General features: G+C 47.9%; 1 long non-coding RNA gene across 1 annotated transcript; it reads left to right on the forward strand.

Moving 5' to 3' along the window:
* On the forward strand, positions 1-5,134 carry LOC107196202. The gene is made up of 3 exons (XR_001517571.2): positions 1-63; positions 2,304-2,404; positions 4,677-5,134. It is a non-coding gene; the product is annotated as an uncharacterized LOC107196202 (long non-coding RNA).
* The last annotated feature ends 361 nt before the right edge of the window (positions 5,135-5,495 follow it).

Raw genomic sequence — 5,495 nt, forward strand, 5'->3', positions numbered from 1 at the left:
CGCGCAGTGGAGCCACAGTCGCCACCCGCATGCGGATTGCGCCCCAACTCTCGGCTCCGACAGGTGAGAGCCCCCGGCGGCCCATGCCCCAGGACCCTATGTGCGCAGCCCCCAGGGACCCGGAGCTCGCTCCTTCCTCACACAGCCCCACCTATTTGGGGCCAGAAAGTTCTTCTGTGCTAGATCTGAGGTCCACTTGCCTGTCACTCTCCCCTCCTCCACTGCTCCTGCCTCGCAGTGGCCCCCACCTGAGCCCTTCATCATCCTACTGCATTCATTGGTGGGGGGCATTCAGGCAGAGAAAGTCCCGGCCTCCAGAGTAAGGCTTGGATTTTAATCCCACCCACTTGCCACTGTGTGACTGTGTTTGAGGAGACAAAAAAAAGCAGAAAATAACGTGGCAGTTTACTACTCCCTGCAAACCAGCAGGTCACACTTGCCTTCTCGATAATCCCCGTAAATGACATTTTACAGATGGAGAAACTGAGGCACAGAGTTCATATGACTTGCTCAAGGCCACTCACCCAGTAAATGGCAAGTTGTGATTGGAACTCAAAGCTTACACTCTTACCACTTGCCCCCCTTAGTCCCCTTCCTCCTGAATACCCAGTGCCTATGTGGGCATCATCTATAACACTCCTTGGTTGCCCATTGTGTGCCCAGCCCTGAGGTATGTCTAGGTCCAAGGGTGAAGCCCATCTGGTCTCCTGGCAGAAAGAACCACTGGCCCATGAGGAGTTAACTAGCCACCACCCCTAGGGCCCAATGCTCTTAACCATGACTCATCAGAGCACGTGGCTGCCATTAGAGCTGTCCCTTCACAAAGGCAGGGGACAGAAGGAGGAGGGACTCCAGTGCCCATGGATTAGCTCTGAGCTCCAGGATGTTAGAAGAGGAAACAGGAGGAACTTGCAGAAGCAGGTGGGAAAAGAGCTTAGACTAGGTCCCTGGAGAACCAGGCAGATAGGACCTGGTGGCAGAGGGGAGAGCTTTAGGGGATTACTGTTTCGATCTAAATAGCCTACCTGGAAAGGTAGTGAGTTCTTTTCCTACCCACAGGTGAGCAGAGGCCAGATGCTCACTTGCAAGGATCATCCCACCTCTGGGATTCTCAGATATAGGCGTAGAAAAGATAATTAACTATAAGGAATAGGCTATGATAACAATTCACCATCAACTATAGAAATCCAGATAAGGGAAAATGCTACATAGGCTGGAGGGGTCTGGGGAAGGTGGGTACACAGTTGAGCCGTAAAGTTTATATTATGCATATACAATGAAGTCATGGAAAGGGTGCACCATATGGGAGAACAGCATGGATTAAAGCATGGAGGTGGGCAAAAGCACCCTCGTGACAGCTGGAATTCACAGAGCTGGTGAGAAGATCAGCAACGTTTGTAAACAGTAACCTGAGTGATGAGGCTGGGGGCTATGCACTTTCAAATCTCTAGGTATTTGCACATGCCGTTATCTCTGCCTGGAACACACCTTTCTCCTTTGTCACTTATTATTTATTCATTTAACTACCGGTCAATCCAGGAAATTGCAATTAAAATGCTTCTTTAAAAAACAACAACAACAACAAATTTACCAATGTAAAATTACCAGGGTCCTCCTAGAACCTTGGGAGGGACCAGGTTCTGAAGCTTTATGCTACATTAACTTCAAGGTAAATCTTTACTCCATTTGACCAACACTTTTTAAGAACCTGCCATATGCCAAAACTCCCACTCACCCTGCAGGTTTCAGTTCAGAAGCTGCCTCTTCCAGGAAACCCTCCCACCCTGGCTGTGTCAGAGGCCTCCTGGGCACACATTGCCCGAGCCCCTTTATCATCCTGGGCTGATACGGTCTGTTTTTGGTAGTGGTGGAGTGAGGTTTGTACGTGACTGTCTCTGCCATCAGACTGGGAGCTTCTGGAGGGCAGGCCTGGCCAGACATCTCTGTGTTAGTGCCTGATTAATCACTAAACACTAACACTGAGCCCAGCACTTTACCATTTCCCTCAGAGTAATGATTACAATGACTGATGTTCATCAAAGGCTTATTATGTGCCACAGATGTTAAGTGTAAAACAAACATCTCATTTAATGCTCACTTTTAACCACCTTCCTGAGCCTCAGTTTCCTCATCAATAAAATAGAAATAATAATATTGCCTATTACAAAGTGCCATGAGGATCAAGATTCGTGTATGTAAAATGTGCAGAATAGTGCATGGCATGTAGCACAGTGCTGTGTAGGTGCTCTGATGGTGGCGGCAGTGGTGGTGAGGTAGATGCTATTATTCCCCTCCTTTTACAGATGACAACTGAGGCTCAGCAAGATAAGCAGCCAATCTGTCTTTGGAGCTGGAACTCTCCCCACACCACAACACTGGCAGTGATGCTGGCGCCACTCACATGGTGAGTCAGAGCATCCAAGTGGCCCATCCCTCAAAAGGCTCCACCAAGCAGTTTCTAGCCCCCAGGAGCTCTGGCCCAGTCCCAATCCTGGGGAGCCTATGAGTCACCATTATTTCCACCTCCCAATCTAGATGACCCTGCTCAGGTCCCCTGCCCATCTCCACCTTGAGCCGACAGGAGAGCATCATGAGTCCCAGATTCCTTCCTCCCCTTCCTGGGGACCTGTTTCCTGGTGCTTTGTGCCTGGGAGATACCAGGGCTGCTTTCCCCCCTCATTTTCTCCCCAACCTGCAAGAACATATCACTGGGCTCACCGAATATTTCAGTGGCCGTGAAGACCTCATGGACTGCTTTCACCTGTACTACCTGTCAGCTTAAGAAGGCCCTCAATAAATATCTGTTTAGTAAAACCTCCTCAAAATTCTCCAGAAAGCTCCATAGTAGCTTTCTCTCCCATCCTATAGATGAGGAAAACTAGGCTTGGACCAAGTATGACTTGAACTCGGGTCTAGCCATAGCATAAGGGCAGGTCTTGAATCTTTATCCTATAGGAAAAGTGTATGGATATAGGGGTCACAGAAATGGGGGTGTGAGCATGTGAAAGTGATGCGATTGTTGCTGAAAGAGCTTAAGCTCAGTGAAGTCAGTGCTGCCTCTTCTCTGAACCTCAGCCTTTCCCATCTGTAAACCTGGGATAAAAGTCCCAGTCTCTCAGGGACACTCTGAGGCTTATTAAGCATGACTCCTTGACCTCTCGTCCCATTTCCCCTTCTCAGTCCCCTCCTCCAGTCCTTTCCCTGGCATGAAGCATCCTTGCCCCCACGCCCCCTGTCTCTACCAGAGCATCCTGAGTCCTGGATCCCAGAACTACCCCTCTTAGACTCCAGAGCCCTTTTACCCATAAAGCAGGTTGTTTTTAAGTGAGCGAGCCCCGCCCAGCAGGTTACAGGCTTGGATTCATTAATAATTCACAAGTAAACGGGCCCATCAGCAAAGGGCCCTTGAAGAGGGTTGTAACAGTCATGGTTCTTAAATATTCCCTGGAGAGGAGCCCTTAGGAAGGACCTAGGCCAGCTCCTTGGGCTGGCCTCCTTCTGCCCCATGGACTCTGATCCCCACCAGCTGTGGAACCTTGGGCAAGTTACTGCCCCACTTTGGCCCTTGGTTCCCATCTTCCTGACCAATGTAAAAAGGAGAAAAGGTTGGACCAGGAGTTCAAGGGCCTTCCTTGCTCTGATGTTCTCAGTTCTGGGATCTGAGCTCTTTTACCAAAGTCTGGTCTCCAAAAGCTGCCAAGGGTGGGTCTAAGGAAGGAGCCCCAGTCAGGTACAAGAAACCAAGAACAGTTTGACTAGAAAGAAGAGGCAGAGATCTAATGAGGGGTTTCTGGTATTGAGTGGCATCCTGCTGGGGCTTAAAACTCAGGCTGCAGAGCCAGGATCTGGCTGGACTCCTGGCCCTACCACATTCTAGCTATGAAGCCCCAAGCGAGTCACTAGCTTGAGGCAGGGCAAGGGAGTGGTTGAGAGAGCAGCTTTGCAAGCCAGGGCTTGCATCCCAGCTCTGACACCCTGCACCAGTGACTGCATCTGTGAAATGGGGATGTTGATGGCACCAACCTCACTGGTTTGTTGCAAGGATTAAATGAGGTGATACACATAAAGCATTTGGAACAAAGCGTTATTCTTTGGGCTTCAGTTTCCTCATCTATAAAGCAGGGACAGCAGGATTTTTGTGAGCTTTAAATAAGCAAATGGACCTGAAAGGGTTTTGGAACCATGCCAGGTTATTCAGAAAAGAGGGATTTCCCCTAAGATGTGCACTCAGACCTGGCCATGAGCACAAGGACAGCGCAACATCCATTGGACACCTACTACATAGCTTCAGGGCAGATGTGCTACGTCACACACTGCTGGTGGGAGTAGAAAGTGGCGCCCTCTTTTGCAAGGTCAGTTGGAGTTATGGATCGAAAACCTTAGAAAAGTGACACCCAGGCAGCAAACTTGTCTGAAGAAATAATCACAGACACGGAGATTTATGGTACAAAGATGTTATCAGAGTGTTTTCTATAATAAAGACAGAGCTAGAAATAAGCTAAATGCTCATCCATAAGGAATCTGTTCAATGAATTATAGTGAATCTGTAGGGTAAACTATTCTGCAGATATTTAAATTGTGTTTATAGAGAATTTATTTGCCTGGATTATTGCATGGTCTCCTAACTAGTTTCTCTGCTTCTACCCCTGTCCCCTTATTGTCTTTTCTCCACACAGCACCAGACCCATTGAATCAGCTCACGTTACTCTTCTGTTCAGAATCCTGCACTGGCTCCCCATGATGCTGAATACACAAGCTAAGGCCTTTACATGGCCACAAGTTCCTGCATGACCTGCACCCCCATATATCATTCTGGCATCACCTCCCTTTCTTCTCTCTCATATTCAGCCACACTGGCCTCCTTGCTCTTCTCCAAAGACATTAGCACACCCCCACCTCAGGCCCTTCGCATCTGCTGTTCCCTCTGCCCGAGATGCTCTTCCCACAGACACTCACTTGATTACCCCCTCGCCTCCTTCAGATCACAGCTCAAATTTCACCTTCTCTGTGAAGGTTTCCCTGACCATTCTCTTTAAAATGGAACCCTCTCCCTCATACTCTGAATTCCTTTCCCTGCATTATTTTTTCCATACATAGCACTTGATATCTGACGTCCTGTATATTTTTATTATTCATTTATTCTCTGTCTCTCCCCATTAAATTCTACACTCCACAAGGATAGGGATTTTTTTTTTTTTTCAGTTTTGTTCTCTAATATATTTCCAGTGCTCAGAACAGTGCCTGGCACATAGTAGGTACTCAGTCAATGTTTGCTGCATGAATGAGTTTTCTAGAAGATGGGAAAATATATATTTTTTAAACAGAATATAAAATTAGTACAAAAAAAAAAATTTTAAAAACCACCTCAGTGACTATGCATTTGAGAAAACATGAGGAGGCCCTGATTTCCTCGTCAGAACTGGAGAGAAGATCTCCTCGGACAGAGCTGTGGTAGCTTGAAGGAGATGATGCTCGTCAAGTCGGCACACAGTCAA

This window comes from Pteropus alecto, unplaced genomic scaffold, assembly GCF_000325575.1.
Source record: "Pteropus alecto unplaced genomic scaffold, ASM32557v1 scaffold25, whole genome shotgun sequence".
In the NCBI taxonomy this organism is placed as follows: Eukaryota; Metazoa; Chordata; class Mammalia; order Chiroptera; family Pteropodidae; genus Pteropus; species Pteropus alecto.